Consider the following 23672-nt stretch of genomic DNA (forward strand, 5'->3'; position numbering starts at 1 on the left):
CTTGGAACTATATCGCCATTGCTTCACTGTCGCTGGGTCAAAATCCTGGAATTCCCTTCCTCAAAGCACTGTGGGTGTACTTAGCTCACATGGACTGTAGCGGTTCGAGAAGGCGGCTCACCACTACCTTCTCAAGGGCAATTATTGATGGGCAATAAATGTTGGCCTAGCCAGCGATGCCTACATCCAATGAATGAATAAAAAAGTGTACAAGATTATGACCGGCTTAGATAAGTTAGCCAAGGAAAAGCTGTTTCCATTAACAAATTGTACAAAGATTAGGGAACACATTGAAAGTTTCGGGCAAAAGCTGCAGGGGGAATGTGAGGAAGCACTTTTTTTGTGTAGCAGGTGGTAATGATCTGGAACTTGCTGCCCACAAGGGTGATGGAAGTGGAGACAGTCACGGACTTCAAGAGGCAGTTGGATGGCCACTTGAGAGTGTTAGGACCAGGTGAAGAAGGGGTCTCAGGCTCCCCTTTCGCCGCTTCTCTGCTTTGAGAGCAACAGGCTTTATCTTTTTAACACAGTGATTTCACTTGCCACCTCAGTGAGCACTTTCTCTTGTTCCTCTCACATATAATTGCAATTGAACCAATCAGGCAGGTTTTCTTGAATTTAAACAAGAAAGATGTACGTTTATTAACCTCATCATTCTAAACCAGTTAAAATTACTAAAATACACAATGCATCGATGTGCACATTCACACAAGAGGCGCGCACGCAAATAGATTACAGAGGAAAAACGGAGTTGGGAGGTTGGAGTAAAATCAGTAATAGATGGAGTTTAAATACTGAGTCTGTGCCTTTAGTTGAATTTTTACAGTCCTAAAGTCCTTGCTGGGCCACATATGTTCATTTCAGGCTTGCTTCTCTTGTTCTGGAAGCCAAATGAGGGGCTTTATCTGTGTCCCCTTTGTTGTTGACTGTGAGGATCTGTAGATTTGAGGCTTTGCTACAGCCTGGAACTATGGAGAGAGAGAGAGCTTGCAGCTTTCCTGCTGACTTACAGTTACTCTCCTTCTGAGGCACACTTCACAACTCCCAGAGTTTCACAAGCAGTCATGTGATGTGACCACCTCTGTTTGAAACAGCATCGTCTGGAATAATCTTTGAAATTCAAGGTTATTCAGACATACTTGGTAGGGGGTGTGGCTCTTGCAAAGTCAATGGGTGTCGATGGCTTTTGACAATCAACATTGACAAAAACATTCTAGGTAATTTAATCAGAGAGCACTCCATTGTTCTGGCTATACTGGGTAATCACCTCTGTCTCCAGCCGACCTTTGTCTTCTCATATGCAAATTGTGCGTGGCCATCTTAGCTGCTCTGTTCTGCTTTTTTAAAAAAAAAGTTATTTGTAATAATGCCCAATAAAAGTCTCAGGCAAAGTTCCATACGATGAAATTAATATTTCCATTAGGCATGTGGGGTTTTCATCACAAGAGAAATAGATTTGCAGGGCTGTGGGGATTGAGCCGGGGCGTGTGACTGACAGCATATCTCTGGAGAGCCGGCATGGACACGATGGGCAGAATGACCACCTTCAGTGTCATAAATGACAGTTTGACTCCATGACTGTAATATCTCCTTTTGTGGGTTGGTATTATGCTTTTGTTTTATACTGCTCCTGTGAAGCGCCTTGGGATGTTTAATTATGTTAAAGCCCTTTTATAAATACAAGTTCTTGTCATTGTTGCATGCCCACCTGTTTGTCCTTTTGAAGTCTCTCACTATCCTTCTCACAGTTCATAATATTTCCAAGTTTTGTGTCATCTGTAAATTTTAAAATTGTGCTATGTACCCAAGTCTAAGTCATCAATATATATCAAGAAAAGCAGTGGTGCTAATACAAATCCCTGGGGAGCCCCACTGTATAACCTCCTTCCAGTCCAAAAAACAACCATTCACTTCGTGAACTATGTATCCATGCTGTCACTCCCTTTTATCCCATGGGTTTCAACTTTTCTGACAAGCCTGTTATGTGGCACTTTGTCAAATGCCTTTTGGAAGTCCATATCAACCAAATCAACTACATTATCCTCATCAGCCCTCTCTGTTACTTCATCAAAAAACTCACATCAAGTCAGTTCAACACGATTTGCCTTTATCAAATCCGTGCTGTCTTTCCTTAATCCAGATTTATCCGAGTGACTTGTTAATTTTGTTCCAGATTATCGTTTCTTAAAGCGGAGGTTAAATTGACTTCCTGCTACCTGTTTTTCACTTGTAAGACTTTGCTTTACAAAGGAAGCTGTTTCAGGATTATCCACATACTGCAAGTAGTCCCACAGCTTGTCTCCACTGTATCCCCTGCATTGCTCTGCCAGTCGCTGCTCAGGCCACCACAGCCCTTTAATTCCTACACCTGTGTCATTCCAAACGGTATCTGGAGATATCTTTAACATGAGCCATACAGCTGTGTATGGGTGGATCAAGCAAGTCATAACTACATTGTTCTCTTGAGCTAGCAATTTCATACCTCATCCCCATGGGCAACTGTGACAGCATTGCAATTTATTGAGTGAGCAGCATTTCTCAAAGTCCAAGGAGCTGTAAATGGCACACATGTATTCACAGATGTACCTTTCATTGATGGCCTTTTCCATATCAAGAGGAAAGGTTACATTTTCTCAATTTGCAGCTTGTTTGACCAGCAGCACAATGCTATATGAGTGAAATTAAAACAGAAAATGTTGGAAACATTTAGCAGGTCATGCAGCATTATGTGGAAAGAGAAATAGTAAGATTGATGTCACCATTCATCAGATTCGCAGCATCTGCAGTATTTTGCTTTTGTTTTCCTATGCAAGTGAATACTCACTGCCGGATAAAACTTAAGTCAGTGGGGATTGGTGAAAGCTCTCGACATGGTTGGAGTCATACCAAGCTCAAAGAGAGATGGTTGTGGTTGTTGGAGGCCAAGTATCTCTCCCCCAGGATGTTGCTGCAGGAGTTCCTCAGGGCAGTGTCCAAGTTCCACCTATCTTCTGCTTTATCAATCACCTCTCCTCTGCCATCAGGTTGGAAGTTGAGATGATGAGTGCAGTGTGCAGCTCTATTTACAATTCCTCAGATAATGAAGCAGACCATGCTCACATGCAGCAAGACCAGGGCAACATCCAGCCCAGGTCTGACAACTGCCAAGTAATGTTGCTGCTACATGAGTGTCAGGCAATGACGATCTCAAACAGCAGGGAGCCTGGTCGCCTCAAATAGACTTTCAGTAGCACTAGCATTACTGAATATCCTCTCATTATCATCTTAAGATCACTATTTACCAGATACTCAACCGAACTAGCTACATAAATGTTGTGACTATTAAATGTTAGAATAGTTCAGACGCTTGGAGTCCTTCAGTGAGGAGCTCATCTCATGGCTTTCCAAAGCCTTTCTATCTACACGGCATAAAACAGGATTGTAATGGGGGACACTCCACTGAATGGATATATTGCAACAATGTTCAAGAAGTTCAGTATCATCCAGGACAATGCAGTCCACTTGTTTAGCACTTAATTTGAACTTTACGAAATTAAGCATCATTGGTGTACTGTGTTCCATGAATTCCTTGAATTGTGAGGCATGGCCCACTCTGGTCCAGAAACTGTTGAGTTTTTTATTCTTTAAGCCCTATATTTTCCAATATTAATTTTAAATTAATATCACATAAGTAGATGGGAGCTTAAAACAAGAAAGGTGGTTTTATACTCCAGTCTTTTAGTTAAAATTGCAGACAAAAACTTAACCCTACATTTATAATTATGTTTTGCATAACTACCTGTGCAATTGATTTCTGAACAACTGTTGTGGTTTACAGGAAAGTGGAATGAAATGATTTCAGCATTTGCCCACTACCACCATGATGTTAAAGGAAGTCCAGCATGAGGATCTGGAAGCGAAAGAGACAGACAGATTGAAGTGAAATAAGTGCATTCAAGTTGGTTAAGCCAGTTGGGTCCAGCTTGCTCTGGAGTTGGTGATCCACCCTAATCAGACCTGTGCTGTGCCTGGCAGGAAGATCTCTGATAGCCTTAAGCAATCGTATCCCTGAGTTGCACATGTGTGAGATTGGGGGTGGATACTTGCCTCATCAGCTTGGACCAGGTGAAGGCCTTTGACGGAATAGCCCACACCTACATGATGAATGTGCTCTCCAGAATGAAGTTTGGGGAGGGAATCCACATTTGGATCCAGCTGCTGTAAACGAACGCCAATAGTGCAGTTTCAAACAATGGGTGGGAATCGGAAAGCTTTCGGATTAAATCTGGCAGGAGCGTATAGCCATAGTATAACAGAAACTGGACATGTGGGAGCAACGCTCCCTCTCTATTGCAGGTAAGAAGCTGGCCATCAGATGTGAGGTGGTCTCAGCGTTGTGCGCGGCGCACATCTGGCCCATAACCTGCTCCCATGTCGCGATGGTCACTCGAGCCATCTTCCGCTTTATCTGGAGATCGAAAATGGACTTTGTCTGCAGGGACATGCTGTACAAATCTCTAGATAAAGGGGCAAGAAAACATACCAAACGGCACCCTCATCCTGATGGCCAGCTTTGTGTGCGGCTGCATCAAGCTGTGTGTAGACCCTTGGTATGTGCTGAGGTTCTCTTTTTCCCTGGTGTCGTGAAGGATGGGGCTGGCTGCGTTTCCGCAGAACGCTCCGTTCAGTTGGACTGTATCATACCACCTGTCCCTCATGGAAAATTTTGTGCAGAAAAACTCCTTTGTCCACAAGTTCTTCATCAGCGGTCCTCACGTAATCTCCTCGAGGTCTTGTGGGAAAAGAAGGTGGCAGATCCTGTCAGATGGCTCCCTGAGCCGACTGTCAAACTCATTTGGCAGAATGCCTCACCGCTACAATTTCTAACGTGCACCAAGACTTAGCTTGGATGGTGAAGAGAAGAGCCCTCTTTCAGATCCCTCCTGCACACCCAGATTCTCCGCCACTGCACACTGCCCTCAAGGCAGCTGCAGGTAGGAAGAGACTGTCGCCCACCTCCTTTTGGAGTGTGCCTTTGCAAAGAAGGTTAGGCAGTAGTTTTTGTCAAAGTCTATCCCAAGCAGCTCCATAACGCAGGACTTTGTGCTCTATGTGGGTACCTGGCAACAGGCCAATGAGACAAATATCAACTGCTGCTGGAGGGCCATCAACTCGCTGAAAGATGCACTTTGGTCTGTCTGAAACTTGTTGGTCTTCCAGTGCAAAGAGCTGTCGACAACAGAGTGTTGCAGACTTGCACATTCCAAGGTCCAGGACTATATGCTGAGGGGCACACAAAGGGACTCAGTTGCTCAATGGGGAAAGGCCACTTTCTAATATCCTCTTGTCATGGTATGCCGAAGAACTGGAAACGATGTAAAACCCCTTGGGCTCTATGTACCAGAATGTTTGACGCGCAATGTAAATGTGCATTGTAACTATAGCCTATAATGACAAGTATAGTGAGGCACTTCATGTACTGTGTTGAAAGAAACTGATCTGTATTGCACTTTATGGAATGGCAAATTTGAACTGTTATGTAATATAATTGTGCAAATTTTATTAAATTATATTTTTGGAAAAAAACCAGGTCCAAGGCATGTATTATGTATCTGGCTGAGAATTGGACCCGTGCACTTGGTTGAGTGGCTAAATTTGCAAATAACCTCCACATGCACACTGTAACCTGTGTGCTTAGACTCCATGATTGTACTCTTCCCCACCCTCTCCTTCGACTTGCTTTTCTATCTGTTCTTTGGAGAGACCATCTTCAAACAAGGAGATTATCTCCAATTTCTATCCATGCTGCTTACTTGAATTTCTAACGAAGCTGAGGTGGTAAAACTGAAAAGGGGCTTAATTTTTTTTTCCTTGCCACAGTTAACCATGCAAAGATGAGCAGAGTTGTCTCCTGAGGAGTGTAAAGAAAGGCTCAAAGATCATTGATAGGTTCGGCAAGTGTGAAGGTTGAATAAATTTGTCAGATTGCCGCTGAGAGGTGCGTAGCATGTTAAAATTGTTTTGCATTTGTAACAAAGTGTGATGTCTGCAGTGTTAACATACTATCCATAATACATTACAGATATCTTGTAGATGCTATCTATCTACAAATCCATTTTTTGCAACAAAGATAATTTATTTTCACCCATCTTAGGTGTTCTTTGATAGGGAAAACTTGCTTATATGCACAAATTTACCCTGGCTTAGATCAGGCTATAATACAAATAAATAATGGCCTTGCTTGTTTTTGGCCCGAGTCTTCTGAGGAATTTCTTTATCCAGTTGGTTTTTTCTCAATTTTTTTTTTCATCATTTATAAATTGATCAGAGAAAGGTTGGTGGGACTTCATCTATTTCCATTTTAAGTTTATGTAATGCCAATTTTGTTGTCAAGTTGCTGTATGAATTGATCAGTACAGACTGTATCCAAGCTCTGTTAAAACTGATGTTGGACGAAGATGCAGTATTGCCAGTGGTGATTTGACGGGTGCTATTGCACCTTGACAGTTGAACGAGGTATATGGCAAATTCGCATCACAAATTATAATGTTTGACACCCAACCTTGGATGAGTTGGAATTTTCCTTCAGTTAAACATTAAACAAAGACTGAAGCCATTGTCTTTGGCCCCCTGCCGCCTCCTCTATGTGCTTATCAGTGGTTCTATCCCCCTCCTTGCCATTGTGGCAGGTTAAGCGAGACAATTTGCAGCCTTGGCATCCTATTCAACATGGGTTGGGCTGCTGAATAAATATCCTGTGCATCAGATAGGCCACCTGCTTTTACCTCCATAGCATTGTTGCCTCTGCCCTTCCCTCAGCCCATCTGCTGAGGTCTCATCCTTGCCTAGAACTTTGAAGAGAGAGTTCAAGAGGGCGTGAAACTGTTGAGAGGTAAATGGGTGGTCCACGCAGTCTGCCCGGTGGGACTGTTGTAATGTTCTCCTGATCAATGCCTCATCTTTCACACTTGTAAACATTAGCTTTAATCTTTGCTGTCCATATCCTATCCTGCACCAAGTCCTATTTAGCGATCAACCCTGTAATTACTGACCAAACTTTTCAGCCCCCCAGCACCTCCTTTTAAAATCTCACTCTCAATTGTTTAAAGCCCTTCATGGCTTACCCCTTCCTATTTCTGTAACCTGTTACAGCATTACAAACCCTCCCCTCTCCAGAGTGCTGTGTTCCTCTGATTTTGGTCTCTGGTGTACCCCTCCTGGCTTTGCTACACCATTGGCAGAGGGCCCCCCAATTTATGTGCCTTTGAATATCTTTCTATTTTTGGATGTTTGCACACCACCTTCAACTTTGGCAAAACTTACAAGGTGTTTCCCAGGTGGGCCTATGGAAAATGTTTGCAGAATCACAAAAAGAGAGATTAGACCCTGTCCTATCAACACCTTCACATTTTGTTATCACTTGCCCCACCCCCACTTTACTTGCTTAAAACCTTTTACATTTCTAATATTTGTCAGTTCTGAAATTGGGTCTCTGAGCTGAAACATTAACTCTGCTTTTCTCTGCACAGATGCTGTCAGACCTGCTGAGTATTTCCAGCATTTCTTGTTTTCATTTCAGGTTTCCAGCATCTGTAGTATTTTGCTTTTATATTATTGAGATTGGATGTGATGTGTTTTGAAGACACTTTTTTGGAAGAGAGCGCTTTCGGAAATGGTGTGCAGATTACAAGCTGAGTGTGGAGATTTGAGTTTGGTGAGTGGGGGTTTTAAGTGTTATCTTTATAAAAGTCTGGTCTGCAGTTAGCATTTAACTGGGATTTACCCTTGAGATAAAGTAGGGCTAAGAAAGTAAAGTAAGTTTCTTACCGTCTTAAGCAGGGATTACCAGGCTCTACTGCGGAGTCGCTGATTAGTTAAGTAGCTGACCAGTCAAATCTGGTTGCTGCAGTTTCAGCTTCAAAAGGTATAAATACAGAGATCTTGGTGCAGCCTGCAAACAGCGTGCAGATTGCATGCTAGGTGTGGAGACTTGAGTTTGATAAGTGGTGAGTATGGTGAAGGGGGAGAAGGTGCTCCATTTTTCTACTTTTTTCCTACTTTTTTAATCCTTCAGTATTTGGTTCTTGCTTTGGTGCAGTGGAAGGAGCTGTTTGATGAGTAACTCATATGCTATTCTAATTACAATAAATAGTCTGCAATGTTAAGGTATGGCAGGGCAGATCTGTCGAGTGGAATGTATTGCCTGTGGCATGTGGGATGTCATGGACACACCATGTCCCCTAGACAAACACATCTGCAGGAAGTGCCACCGCTGCAGAAGCTTGAGCTCCAGGTTTCTGAACTCGAGCAGTGGCTCGAGTCACTGCTCGTCTGTGAGGCGGAGGACTACGTGAAGGTGGTCACGCCACAGGTTAGGAGCATGCAGGCAAATAGGGAGTGGGTGACCACTAGGCAGTCTAAGAGAACCAGGCAGGTAGTGCAAGAGTCCCCTGATAAGATCTCACTGGCTAATTGGTTTTCCATTTTGGATACTGGTGAGAGTTATGGTTCCTCAAAGGAGTGCAGTCACAGCCAAATTTGTGGCGCCATAGGTGGCTCAGCTGCACAGGAGGGAAGGAAAAAGAGTGGAAAAGCAGTAGTGATAGGGGGTTCATTAGGGAAACAAACGGGCGTTTCTGTGGCAGTAAACGTGACTCCTGGCTGGTGTGTTGCCTCACTGTGCCAGGGTCAAGGATGTCACTGAGTGCTTTCAGGACATTCTTCTGGGGGAGGGTGAACAGCCAGAGGTCGTGGTCCACATTGGTACAATGACATAGGTAAGAAGGGGGGATGAGGTCCTGAAAGATTTTAGGGAGCTAAGATTAAAAAGCAGGACCTCAAAAATAGTAATCGCAGGATTACTCTCAGTCCCATGTACAAGTGAGCATAAGAATAGGAGAATTGAGTGATTGAACACATGGCTGGAGAACTGGTATGGGAGGGAGGGCATCATATTTCTGAGACATTGGGACTGGTTCTGGGGCAGGTGGGACCTGTACAAGATGGACGGCTTGAATCTTAGCAGGACTGGGTTGAATATCCTCGCAGGGAGTTTGGCGAGTGCTGTTGGGGAGGGTTTAAACTAAATTGTCAGGGGGGTGGGAACCTGAGAGGAAGCTCAGATTGGAGGGAAGCAAAACTGGTAACTTGTCAGGGATATGGGAACCAGGATCAAGTATCAGAGAGGAATACCAAGGTGCACAGAATACTGGGGGAGATAGATAGCACAAGAGTAGGGAATCGTAAGTCATTAGGTGGGGTCAGTAAGGGAGAAAGTAATGAAGTCTGAATCAGGGTTAATGTGAATACATGGAGTGTGGTTCATAGGCTGGTGAGGTACAGGCACAGATTACCAAGTGGAAATATGATGTAGCTACAACAGAGACCTGGCTCAAAGAAGGGCAGGACTGGGTGTTAAATATTCCTGGATACAAGGCGTTCAGGACAGATCGGAAAGGGAAAAAAGGGGGAAGGGTGGCAGTATTGATTAAGGAGAGCATTGCAGTGCTGGAGAAAATGGATGTCCCAGGGGGCCAAGGACAGAATCAATTTGGCTAGAGCTAAGGAACAAAAAATGTGCTCGGTGTTGTCTGTAGGCCATCAGCTAGTGGGAAGGACATGGAGGAACAAATTTGCAAGGAAATTAGAGAGGTGTAAAAATTATAAGGTAGTTGTAATGGGGGACTTTAATTATCCAAACATAGACTGGGATAATAGTAGTGTAAAGGGCAGTGAGGGGCACGAGTTCCCAGAGTTAAGGAAAATTTTCTACAGTATGTTGCTAGTCCAACGGGAAAGGAGGCACTGCTAGACCTGGTTCTTGGGAATGAGGTGGGCCAAGTGGATCAAGTATCAGTTGGAAAGCATTTAGGGGATAGTGATCATTGTAACATAAGGTTTAGGGTGACTATGGAAAGGGACAAAGAGCAATCCAGGGTGAGAATTAACTGGGGGGAAGGCCAACTTCAGTGAGGTAAGATTGGAGCTAGGGAGAATAAATAGGAGTCAAAAGCTGGCAGGAAAACTGGGAGATGAACAATGGGCTACCTTCAAAGAAGAGATAGTTCAGGCACAGTCAAGGTATGTTCCCTCAAAGGGAAAAAAGTAGAGTAAACAAATCCAGAGCTCCCTGGATGATAGAAGAGGTAGAGATTAAGATAAAGAAGAAAAAGTTTGCTTATGACAGATGCCAGGTAGAAAATACTATTGAGAACTAGGTTGAATTTAGAAGGACCAGAGGGGAAGTAATAAAGCAAATAAGAGAAGCAAAGAGAGCAGATAGAGACTGGAAGCTAGCCTTAAAGGAAATCCCAAAGTTTTCTATAGGCATATAAATAATAAAAAGGTGGTGAAAGGAGGGGTGGGGCTGATTATGGACCAGAAAGGGGATTTACACATGGAAGCAGAAGGCATGGCTGAGGTATTAAATGAATACTTTGCATCTGTCTTTGCCTGGGTTGCATTTTCTTCCTTGGTAATGTTGAAAGAGGAGATGAGTAAGACACTGGGGGGTTTAAAATTAAGTACAGACAGCCTATCTAATACTTCCTCTTTAAGTGGATAAAGCACCAGAACCAGATGCGATAGATCCAAGGATACTGAGGGAAGTGAGGGTGGAAATCGCAGAGGCACTGGCCATAATTTCCCTTAGACTCGAGGATGGTGCCAGAGGACTGGGGAATTACAAACGCTACAACCTTGTTCAAAAAAGGGTGTAAAGATAAGCCCAGCAACTATAGGCCAGTCAGTTTAACTTCAGTGGTAGGAAAACTTTTTGAAAAAATAATTCAGAACAAAATCAATAGTCACATGGACAAATGCGAGTTCATTAAGGAAAGCCAGCATGGATTTCTTAATGGAAACTCGTGTTTAACCAACTCGCTGGAGTTTTTTGAGGAGGCAACAGAGGGTTGATGAGGGCAATGCTGTTGATGTGGTGTTCGTGGACTTTCAAAAGGCGTTTGATACAGTGCCGCACAACAGACTTGTGAGCAAACTTGCAGTTCATGGAATAAAAGGGATGGTAGCAACATGGATACAAAATTGACTGAGTGACAGGAAACAAAGAGTAATGGTTAGTGGATGTTTTTTAGGCTGGAGGAAAGTTTGTAGTGGAGTTCCCCAGGGATCAGTGTTGGGACCCTTGCTTTTCCTGATGTACATTAATTACCTACACCTTGGTGTACAGGGCACAATTTCAAAGTTTTCAGATAAGCCACTTGGAAGCATTGTGAACTGGGAGGAGGATAGTGTAGAACTTCAAAAGGACATAGACAAGGTGGTGGAATGGGCAGACAGGTGGCAGATGAAGTTCAATGCAGAGAAATGTGAAGTGATTCATTTTGATAGGAAGAACACGGAGAGACAATATAAAACCAAGGGTACAATTCTAAAGGGAGTGCAGGAGCAGAGGGACCTAGGTGTATATGTGCATAAGTCATTGAAGGTGGCAGGACAGGTTGAGAGAGCGGTCAATAAAGCATACAGTATCCTGGACTTTATTAATGGGGACATAGAGTACAAGAGCAAGGAAGTTATGTTGAACTTGTATAAGACACCTCAGCTGGAGTATTGCATCCAGTTCTGGGTGCCGCACTTGAGGAAGGACATGAGGGTATTGGAGAGAGTACAGAACCGATTCATGCGAATGGTTCCAGAGATGAGGAATTTCAGTTATAAAGATAGATTGGAGAAGTTGGGTCTGTTATCCTTGGGGAAGAGAAGGCTGAGAGGTGATTTGATAGAGGTATTCAAAATCATGAGGGGTCTGGACAGAGTAAATGGAGAGAAACTCTTCCCATTTTTGAAAGGATCATGAACAAGAGTTCATGAATCAGATTTAAAGTATTTGGTAAGAGAAGCAAAAGTGACATGACAAAAAACTTTTTTACGCAGTGAGTAATTAAGGTCTTTAATGCGCTGCCTGAGAACGTGGTGGAGGCAGGTTCAATTGAAGCATTCAAAAGGGAATTTGACAGTTATATGAAAAGGAAGAATGAGCAGGGTTATGGGGAGAAGGCAGGGAATGGAACTGAGGGAATTGCTTTTCTGGAGAGCCAGTGTGGAGACGATGGGCAAATGGCCTCCTTCTACACTGATTTTGTGCATTATACAGAGAGTAGGACCCAGGCAGCTGAAGACGATTAGTGCTGGAATAAAGTGAGGGGAGTGAGTCAGAGGAATGGAGTTTTGGGGAGGGACTTTGGGCTGGAGGAGGTGTTGGAGGTAGATGTCTTGAGTCCCTGCAGTGATTTAAAGATGTTTTTAAATTCATGGAGATCCAGTCTAGGCCAAGGCATGTCAGCAAGGGCCATGGTGATGGATGAATGGGCCTTAGTGTGAGACACTGTATGATGTAGCGCATACTTTGTGCTTTCATGCTCTGTGCATGTTTATTTTTATAATTACATTAAAAGCTGAGTGTTTAAAGATGACATAGAATGGTTACAGCATAGGAGGTCATTCGGCCCATCGTGTCATTGCTGGCTCTTTGGAGGAGCAGCTCACCGAGTCCCACTCCCACGCTTTTTCCCTGTAGCCCTGTAAATTTTTTTTTGCTTGGATAATTATCCAATTCTCTTTTGAAAGCCATGATTGAATCTGCCTCCACCGCACTTTCAGGCATTGCATTCAAGATACTGACCACGTGCTGTGTTTTTAAAAAAAAAAGTTTTTCCTCATGTTACCATTGCTTCTTTTGCTAATCGCCTTAAATTGGTGTCCTCTGGTTCTTGACCCTTCCACCAACAGGAAGTTTCTCCCTATCTACTCTGTCCAGATCCCTCATGATTTTGAACACCTCTATCAAATCTCAATCTCTGTTTTCTCCATTCTATCCATGTAACTGAAGTTCCTCATCCCTGGAACTATTCTCCTGAATCTTTGTGCATCCCTCTCTAAAGCGTTCACCATCCTTTCTAAAGTATGGTGCACCGAAGTGTTAAGGCAGCACCAATGTTTTTTGTTAAGGTTCACCACAACTTCCTTGCTTTTGTACTCTGTGCCCCTATTTATAAAGCCCAGGATCCCATATGCTTTATTAACTGCTTTCTCAACTTGCCCTGCCACCTTCAACAATTTGTGCACATACCCCAGCCCCTCCGCTCCTGAACCCCCTGTAAACCTATACCTTTTATATTGCTTTTCCTTGTTCTTCATACTTTTCTGCATTAAATTTAATCTGCAACTTGATGGCCCATTCCAGCAGCTTGTCTATGCCCTCTTGAAGTTTATCATTATCATCCTCACAGTTCACATACTTCAAAGTTCTGTTTCATTTGCAAATTTTGAAATTCTGCCCTGTACACCCAAGTCTAGGCAGGGGTCTTAACACCGACCCCTGGGGAATCCCACTATATACCTTCCTCCAGTCTGAAGATAAGCTGTTCACTAATCTGTTTCATGTCACTCAACCAATTTTACATCCATGCTGCCACTGTCCCTTTTATTCCATGAGCTTTAACCTTTCTGACAAGTCTCTAATGTGGCACTTTATCAAATGCCTTTTGGAAGTCCGTGTGCTCCACATCAACTGCATGACCCTCTCTGTTGCCAAATCAAAAAACCCAAGCAAGTTAGTTAAATGAAATTTTCCCTTAACAAATCTGAAATGGCTTTCCTTAATTAGTCCACATTTTTCCAGGTGGCAGTTAATTTTGACCTGAATTATCGTTCCTGAAAGTTTCCCCACCTCTGAGGTTAAACTGACTGGCCTGTAGTTGCTGGGCTTATATTTGCAACCTCTTTTTTTGAACAAAGGTGTAACGTTTGCAATTTTATCTGCAGTATGCTTGGATGCATCTTATCTGGTCCTGGGTGACATAACTTTAGACGCAGCCAGCCTATCCAATACATCCTCTTAATTTTTAGCCTATCGAGTGTCTTAACTGCCTCCTCTTTAACTATGACTTGGGCAGCATCTTCCTTGGTAAAGACAGTTGCAAAGTACTCATTTAGTATCTCAGCCGTGTCCTCTGCCTTCGTGCGCACATCCCTTTTTTGGTCCCTAATTGGCCTGTGACGGAAACCACACGTGCCAAATGGAGGCACATTAATTTCAGCATGCGGAACACTATTTGAACTTGTACTGGACATTGAACATAACTTGTTTAAAAAGACCACAGAGCAGTGGCTGAAAGCATGGCTGCACATTTGCATTCTGAGATACAGTTGCCTCGAGAGACAATGGAGTGCTTCCTGATTCAGTTGGCCAGATGGGTTTTGTCAATAGTGATAATCAAAAGTTATTGAGAGTCGTTGCCTGTGTAAGAGCCAGCATTCCACCAACCCTGCCCCATTCCCTCTGTGCCCAGTAAACTTTGAAGAATCAACAACCCTTGCAGGTGATGCTGTCAAACAAAGAGCTAGTCACATGACCAACCTGTTGGCCACTTGGGAATTGATTTGAATTGTGCTCAGTGAAGTTTTGAGACAGACTGCAATTTTGAAGACCTAAGAGAAGCAAGGGCCTGCCCTCTCCCCCTGCCTCTCGCCCTCTCCCCCTGCCTCTCGCCCTCTCCCCCTGCCCCACTATTCTATCCACTGCTTCAAACCTTTTCTCCTTTAATTCTTTCTCCTTTGTATCTATTTGTGTGTTTATTGCGTATGCATGCTAGCCTAGTTGTGTCGTGTATTTTTAGTAGTTTTAACTGAGTTAGAGGGTTAGGGTTAATAAATTTACACCCTCCTTGTTTAAATCTGAGAAAACCGGTCTAATTGGTTCATTTACAATTAGAGAGCAGTGAGCAAGGACTCTGAGGTGAAGCTAAAAAACTGTGTTTTAAAAGTTAATCCCTATTATGGGCAAACCAGGAAAGGGACCAGAGGGGAGCTTGAGACCCCTTCTTCACCTGGTTGTAACAGGCCCCACCCCTCATTTTCCTACCGTTTTACTATTTATACGCCTATAGAAGACTTTTAAATTCCATTTTATGTCAGCTGCCCATCTCTTTTCATACTCTCTCCCTTTGCTTCTCTCTTTGTTCTTGCACTTCCCCTCAACTGTCTATATTTAGCCTGGTTCTCAATTGTATTTTCCACCTGACTTCTGTTATGCAAACCCTCTTTTTGCTGTATCTGTCACTGTCGTCATCCAGGGAGCTCTGCATTTGTTTGTCCTGTCTTTCCCCTCGTGGGAACGCACCTTAATTACGCGAACCATCTCCTCTTTAAAGGCAGCCTGTTGTTCCGTTGCGGTTTTGCCAGCCATTCTTTGATCAGAATTTACTTGGGCCAGATCTGTTCTCGTCCCATCGAAGTTTGCCCTCCCCAATTATTTCTACTCTGGATTGCTCCTTGTCCTTTTCCATAGCTAATCTAAACTTTATGATACTATGCTCATGTATGTATTAATGAAAAGCCAAATTTCTTTTTACAATATTGAAAATGTTGGGCGCTACAAACAGTACACATTACTGTGTGATCTTAAATTGGCCAGTCCAAATGTACCATTATAAGAATATTTGCATCTGTTAAAGAAAAGGTAAAACAACATCTTGTATTTACATAGCGCCTTTAATGTAATAAAACATTGCAAAGTGCTTCACAGAAGTGCTTATAAAGCAAAATTTGATACTGAGCCACATAATGCTAGTTTAAGAGCAGATGGCCAAAAGCATGGTCAAAGTGGTAGGTTTTAAGCAGGAGGTAAGAGAGGTGAAGAGGTTCAGGGAGGGACATCCAGAGCTGAGGGCTCAGGTAGCCAACAATGATCACGCAGCGATACGGTTGATTCCTGCACGCTACAACAGTGATTCCAGCTCATATTACTTAGTTGGCTGTAAAGCTGTTTGGGGCATTGAGGTAATGAAAGGCACAATATAAATGTGTGTTCGTTCTTTCTATCTCTGATCAGTGGAGAAGGGGCAGACGTTTAGATACCAGATGACCTGCGTTCATGGCTCAACCAATTCTGCTTATGAGAATGGGGTGACATTTTGCTTGTCTCCTTCCTGTAGTGGAGCATTTAGCTGCTATTACTCTTCTTGACAGCAGAGCCCAAGAACAAAACTGTTTGTTTGAGAATTTATAGATAAAGCCCTTTGTTGTGTTCCTTTGTGGGGCAGCTATCTAGGGTCACCAGCATACTGTTTATAGAAAAGCATTTTTAAAGAACTTCTGAACCTTGTGAAAGCACAATTCCAGCTGCTACTTGGTTACTCTGAATCTATTTTTAATCAGTTTCTCTTCAATGCATTATTAATACCAACTTTTATAATCCATTTGTTGGGACAGCTGAATCTCATGGGAAACTATCAGGTTAACGAGGAGCAGCCCAATCCACAGCTATGTTTGTGTGTGCCAATTGCTCTGGCTGCAGCTTCCCTTTCTTTTCCTTTTGAATTCTTGCTGAATGAATATCGGGGGAAATGGAGAGCTCGAAGCAAGGGAGTTACTGCTGGCTAGTATATGGAAAAGTATTCGTGTTTGTCATGAATATTTGCTGTTAAGACATTAGACGGGGTGCAGAAAAGATTCAAAAGAATGGTTGTGGAGATGAGGAACTTCAGTTACATGGATAGATTGGAGCAGCTGGCGCTGTTCTACTTGAACAAGCGAAAATTGAGTTTTGATAAAGGTGTTCAAAATCATAAAGGGTCTGGACAGATGGGGAGAAACTGTTCCGTTGGTGGAAGGATCAAGAACCAGAGGAAACTGATTTAAGGTGATTGGCAAAAGAAGAAACGGCAACGTGAGGAAAAACTTTTTTTACGCAGCAAATGGTTAGCATCTGAAATGCACTGGCTGAGAGTGATGGAGGCAGATTCAATCGTGGTTTTCAAAAGGGATAATTATCTGAAGAGAAAAAAAATTTGCAGGTCTACAGGGAAAAGCAGGGGACTGGGACCAGGTGAGTTGTGTTTGCAGCGAAATGGTACAGACATAACGAGCCGAATGGCCGCTTTCTGTGCTGTAACCATTCTATGATTATCAGGTCGTGCCTTTCATCATCTGATTGTTTGTTAATTGTGTGGCATGTAGACTTTAAAGAAAGCATGGTTGCATTGTAGCATGAGCCATTTTAGAGTGTGGTATAATTTGGAATTTAAATTGGAACAAGATTAGTTTCATATTTCACTTAAACCATTTGAAGACTTTTTGGTCAGTAATATTACTGAGTAATTAAATGGAATTTGCAATTCATGTCTTATTTTTATAATAGAATATTTTAAATGGTTTGTTGTATTCCTAGGGTAAGATTGTTTTTTAGTCCAGATGTAGCATTTTCCCTGTCATCCCCTTGTGCATAATTTAACTGGAAGTTATAATCACACTAAAAGTGCCACCTTCAGGACTATGCCTTGCATTTCCATGAACTTCAGGGAAGTGTCATCATGCATGAATTTGTTCAAAATGACTAATTGTTCTCACTTTGTATCTTGCATGATACAGTGGAGTCCACTTGCTATAAACCTGCTTACAATGAAATCGCATGCATTACAGCAAAAGATATAGTCCCAGTACCATCTCTGCACGTCAGTAACATCCTAGTTTGCTTAAGATGGATACCAAGACAGGAATTAAATTGGAAACTGGACTTCAGAATGCTCAACGCTAAATATCTCAACCCAAGAAATTGAGAATGGGAAGTCCAGAGCAAGAAGTCTGTGTGCAACTTGATCTGTGAAACATAGACCTAACATATAGAAGCATGATGACCTATACAGTTGCTGGGAATCTGACAAATGCATAAAGACAGACTATGAAGCAGGAATGCATGTGTTGCTGATGAAGAAAGCAAAGTGCAAATTATGAAGATTTTTTTTTTTGTGAAGCAGTTGATTGAAAAACTTGTTCAAAATCCCAGCATCATAAATTACCATGTGTTTATTGAGAAGGCCATAGTGCTGTTGGTCAGCTAGACATGCCAATTGACTTTACCAGCAGATGGTTTCCTCATTTCAAGGCATGCCATGGTGTGCGCACGAAAATTTGCAGTGACTTTTCTTGCCTCAACAAATGCAAGAGTAGTTTCTGCAAAATTCTGCAAGACTGCAATTCGGGCCATATTTATGATGTGGATGAGACAGCCTTCTTATTGAAGTGCACCCCAGCCAAAACCTACTACACCAAGGAACACTGTGCACATTTGAGAAAGACCATTTTCAATTCTCTTTAACATCAAGACTGGAACCGATAAGCTACCACTTTTTGTACTAAACTCAAAAAGCTCAACATGCTTTTAAAACATGAAATATTTACCAGTCATTTATGAGACCAATGTCAAAGCCTGGATGCCATCTAATATTTTTTAACAGGTGGATCCAAAAGCTTGATCAAAAGATAACTACATTTGGTTGGCAAATGGTATAATTCACGATGACTGCTCTGCCCACCCTCCGTGTAATTGGACGCACTGTGAGAGTAGATTGTGAGTCTCTGCTTTCAAAGAAACAACTTCCCTGTCCTAAAGTGGACCCATCATTTTCCACCCCTTGCATCCTTTTCAGATTCCCTATCTGTGTCCCCTTGGCCAACATGCAGCAATAAAAACCTCAAAACATCATTATCCAACAACACGTCCAATTACACAAACAACAATGAGCTAATCGCCCTTTCTATTTGTCTTGTGGGTGCAGTGCTACATGAGTGCCGACAGCATGACTGGTGGAAGGCCGCTGACTTTCACTGGGGAAGAATACAGATGGCGTTGCAAGACTCCCTCAAGCAGCTCTGGGCCTCGAGGGCCCAGCTTTGGACTGTATCACCTTGGCATGGGTGGCAACAGTCTGGGCTGTCTGGCTGATAAGTAACAGCAAGGACCATGGCAGAAGGATTGTGGTAGCGCAAATGCTGTTTCCTGTGAGAGGACAACAGGTTTGTGTTATATGCTGTCACTCACAAAGGGCTGCACCTTAGCAAACCTTGTAATGTGCTGGAGGACAGGTTTTTGAACTGCTGTGAGAGCACTGAGACTTCGGGAGGTCTCCTTCTGTGCTGTAGTGGAAGCTAAGATGGTCGCCACGAGCTGATTCAGCGTGTGTTGCTTATGGATTTGATCACTTGTATGCTGGTAAGGGCAGGTTCCGAGCTCTGCACAATGCCCTTTGCCATGTTGGAACCAGACTGCTCCATGCTCCTCGATAGTGACAGAAGGCTGTCTGGCAGGCCTTCTAGTGCACTAAGCATCTTTTGCATGCTCATCAGCATTCTCAGGTATGCTGCCCCATTGCAGTCCTCAGCTGAGTCCCTGCAGCAGACCTCACATGAGCCCATGGCCTCCTGTGAGCTGGTGTACGAGCCACCCTTTCCTCCTGGCCTGGCTGCAGCACACTTGTGATGATCCCAACTCTATACTAGCCTCTGAAGTTCGTGTAGTGCCAGTATCTGAGCTGATGGCTGAGAGTGTCAGGTTATGTGACTCTGACTCCTCATCACTGGTATGGGCCTGCTGTTTTGCTTGCCCTTCATTGTGGAACTGCTGGCAGCAGGTCTTTGGTATCTGGAAGCATAAAAGTAGAAGGGGAGGCTTGGTGAGGGAAGCGGGAGTGAGGAGGAAAGCAGGTGGTCCATGGTCAGTCGCATTATCTGCAGCTTCCACTTCACCTCAGGATGAGGAGGGAGTTGAAAGGGAAATCACTTACCATCATCCTGGATGGCTTTGGCAGTGCCAGATGCCACAGGCTCTCTCGCTGCTGGCCCAATGATGCGAGGCACCATCTCATTCAGGGGTCTCAGGATGGAGTTGTGCAGGCTCTCCACCAGTTCTTTGCCTCTCTCTGGTGCTATAGACAACCTTCTGCAAGAGAAAAGGCAGAATATCAGTAATTGTGTGGCACTGTGCTTGGGTTATGTGCCTGCTGTAGCTGAATAACTAGTGGTCTGTGGTGATAGTTGTGTGTGAAGCTGGCAGCAATGGTAGGTGTGTGTGGGTTAAGTGGAGTATGTGAATGTTTTGAGAGTCCTGAGTGTCGGAGTGCTGCTGGATCAAAGGTCAATATTGTGGTTATGTGATGTGGTGATGCATTCACTCACCTTGACCATCCATGTGAGGTCATTAACCTTTTATCAACACTGCTGCCATGTCCTCAGGATCAGACTATGTGTTTTCACCTCTGTGACCACATACTCCCACTCCCTGTGTAGACTGTTCCTTGAGGGCTTCCTGTCCATACCCCCCTGCCAACCCTGCGGAAACATGGCTTCTCTCCTGGCCTCTGCTTAGGTATCTCAAAATTTGGAAGCCCTCTTCCTTGCCTGTTGTCATTTCCTTGCAACTTCAGTCTTGCAAAATCATTTACCAGCAGCCTTCAGCTCATTCGTGCAGCATCTCTTTTATAGGGTGTGCGCCTTTAAGCAGGGAAGGGCCCTGCACCATATGCTTTGAGCCCAATACTGCTCAGCCCCCTGCTGAGTGTAGAGGTCACTGACAGCACTACGAGGAGGAAAGCAGTGTGGTATCTGCATGGCCCCATGCTCCGTTAATTTTAATGAGGTACGAGCCCCATAATTACATGCTTTCCACCTCCATCAGAATTGCTGTGCTCAGAATTGAGGCTAGGCCAAGTTCTCGCCCCAAGGGTTAAATTATGAGGAGCGATTACATAAACTAGGATTGTATTCTCTGGGATCCAAAAGATTAAGGGGTGATGTGATTGCAATCAAATGATTGTGTTATGACCAGGTGAGGAAGAGGTCTAGGGTTCCCTTTCAGGCTTCACCTGGTCTTACCATAACAGGGTTTAATTTTAAACACACTGGTTTTTTAACTCCCCCTTGGTGGATCCTTGTTTACCGCTTTCCAATTATAAGGCAAAGAAACCACAACAGGCTTTCTTTCTTAGGTTTAAAGAAGAAAGATTGAAATTTATTAAAATTAAACTCTTAATTTGGTTGACACATACGGATACGTGCCGCGTCCATGGTAGCATGCATATGCGATACGCACATGCAAATAGAGACAGAAAAGAGCAGAAGAAAAATAAAGTTGAAAAGTTTGAGGCAATATCTGAAGATTTGTTACGGTTCTTCAAGTTCGCTGTAGAGTCCTTGATTGCAGGTAGATCTTGTTTATCGTTGGGGCTCAGTATTCTTCTTCAACTTTGTTCACTGTAGGAGACGTTTCTCTCTTGGGGTTCATGCGTCTTCAGTGGGTTTTGGAGTTCCGTGAGAAAGAGATGGGAGCAGACAGGTGAGGCTGTGGCCATCCAGCCAGGAGAGGTCTTTTCAATCCAGGAGCAAACAGCTTTCTGCCGGCTCTCAGTTCAAACTGTACAATTCAGAAAAAAACCCAGACTGCCAAGCAGGTTAGCCATGTGACTAACTGGTTTGACCACATCTGTTTGTGGATTGTATTGGAGCAGGGGATAGCCTCTTTGTTCCCAAACACTGTTAATATGCAGAAATGTCTTTTCAGCCAGGGGCCTGGCAATTCTTTGTCACAGGCCGCCTTTTCCCAACAACAACTTGAAATTTAATGTCCATGTGGCAAAATTAATGTGCCTCATTCTTGGCAGTTGGGGGCCTGCATGACAATTGATTTGATTGATTCAAGATAATGTGGAATTTAGAGGGTAAATGTCTGCTTGTTGGTGAGTCTAGGACTAGGGGACAGAGCCTAAAAGTTAGAGCCAGGCCTTTCAGGATTGAAGTAAGGAAACACTTCTACATGCAATGAATGCAAGAAATTTGGAATCCTTTTCGGCCAGCAGCAGTTGATGCTAGGTCAGTTGTTAATTTTAAAACCGAGATTATTAGATTTTTGTTAGCTAGAGGTGTTGAGGGATATGGGGCAAAGGTCGGTATATGGAGTTAGTTTATATGTCAGCCATGATATCATTGAATGGCGAAAATGGTTGAGGAGCTAAATGGCCTACTCCTACTCCTGTTGCTGTGTTCGTCGTGTTGTGTCCAGAATTAATTAGATTCCAGCTGAGGACTAAATAGTGATTTAGAAATTTTAAGCTGTCTTCCTCATTTTTGCACTCCATGCCTCTGTTTATAAAGCTAAAACTGTTAACCTGCCATCTTCAATGACTGATGACTCCTGCCTCAGGTGTCTGTTCCTGCACCCATTTAAAAATTGTTCTATTTAGTTTATATTGCCTCCTCTAATTCTTCCTGCTAAAATGCATTGATGCTCTGTGAATTTTCATCAGCTCCGTGCCTGCTTATTTCCAGATGCTGCTGATCAGGCTCTGTATCAAGCTGTTGGCTTGCATAAATGAAAGATGCTAACACTCTCTGTTGATTTGGATGCAAGTAATCGGTGTGCAATGGCACTGGAAGATGATAATATCATTGACCTACTGAAGAAGCATCAATACAGCCGAAAGGCCGAGGTACCTACAATGCAATGGTGCGTGATGTGCAAAGAAACATTTGGCACATGTAAAGGATTGTAGACGCTTCTGGAAAGAAATGTTTGAAGTGGTTAAAGATTTGGATAAATTACAAGCACTAATCTGAAAAGAACAAATGTCACATTTGAAACAGTCTACTCGTAAACCACTTTAATTAAAATAAATTGAGGAAAGGGCAAGTAAATATGTATGAATTCAAAATTTAAAAATTCTGTCTAATTTTATTTTTATCTTTGGAAGTTGGCCCAGATTGTGCAGTTAGTGGCGAGACGGCACTCGCTACTGCCAGCAAAGAAAGCTGCCCTTAAAGATCCAGTGATCTCTGTAGAGTGGATTTCACTTTTCACGACAGGATAAACTGTCACTTAGAAGGGCACAGATTAATCAAGGGTAGTCAGCATGAATTTGTTACGCAAGGATCATGTCTAACGTGATTGAATTTTTTGGAGGAAGTAACAAGGAAGATTGATGAGGGTATTGTAATTGATGTGGTCTACATGGATATTAGCAAGGCTTTTGACAACATAAGAACATAAGAAATAGGAACAGGATTAGGCCATTCAGCCCCTCAAACCTGCCCCGCCATTCAATAAGATCATGGCTGATCTGTCCTAGTCCTCAACTTCTCTTTCGGGCCTGCTCTGCCTAATCCTCGACTCCCTGAGATTTCAAAAATCTATCTACCTCCTCCTTAAATACATTTAGTGACCTAGCCTCCACAACTCTGAGGCAGAGAATTCCAGAGATTCAGCACCCTCTGAGAGAAGAAATTCCTTCGCATCTCAGTTTTAAATGTGTGCCCCCTAATTCTGTAATTATGTCCCCTAGTCCAAGATGCCCCCACCAGTGGAAACATCTTCTCCACATCTACCTTGTCGAGCCCCCTTAAATTCTTATATTTCTATAAGATCACCTCTCATTCTTCTAAACTTCAATGAATAAAGGCCTAACCTGTTTAGCTGCTCTTGATAAGACAACCCCTTTATCCCAGGAATCAGCCTAGTGAACCTTTTCTGAACTGCCTCCAATGCTAGTATATCCTTCTTTAAATATGGGGACTGAAACTCAATGCAGTATTCCAGATGTGGCCTCACCAACACCCTGTACAGTTGTAACAAGACTTCCCTATTTTTAAACTCTAACCCCCTAGCAGTAAAGGCCAAAATTCCATTTGCCTTCCCAATTACTTGCTGCACCTGCATGCTAACCTTTTGTGTTCCGTGCACAAGAACACCCAAATCCCTCTGTACTGCATTATTTTGTAGTCTTTCTCCATCTAATTAATAATCTGCCTTTTTATTCTTCATGCCAAAGTGGATTGCCTCACACTTTTCCACATTGAACACCATCTGCCAGATTTTTGCCCACTCACATAACCTATCTATATCCCTT

At 43.2% G+C, this 23672-nt stretch overlaps 1 protein-coding gene across 1 annotated transcript in view; it reads left to right on the forward strand.

Moving 5' to 3' along the window:
* man1a1 (mannosidase, alpha, class 1A, member 1) overlaps positions 1 to 23672 on the forward strand; it is a 511026-nt gene that overhangs the window by 16971 nt on the left and 470383 nt on the right. The window lies entirely within an intron of this gene.

This window comes from Heterodontus francisci, chromosome 3 (genome assembly GCF_036365525.1).
Source record: "Heterodontus francisci isolate sHetFra1 chromosome 3, sHetFra1.hap1, whole genome shotgun sequence".
NCBI lineage: Eukaryota > Metazoa > Chordata > Chondrichthyes > Heterodontiformes > Heterodontidae > Heterodontus > Heterodontus francisci.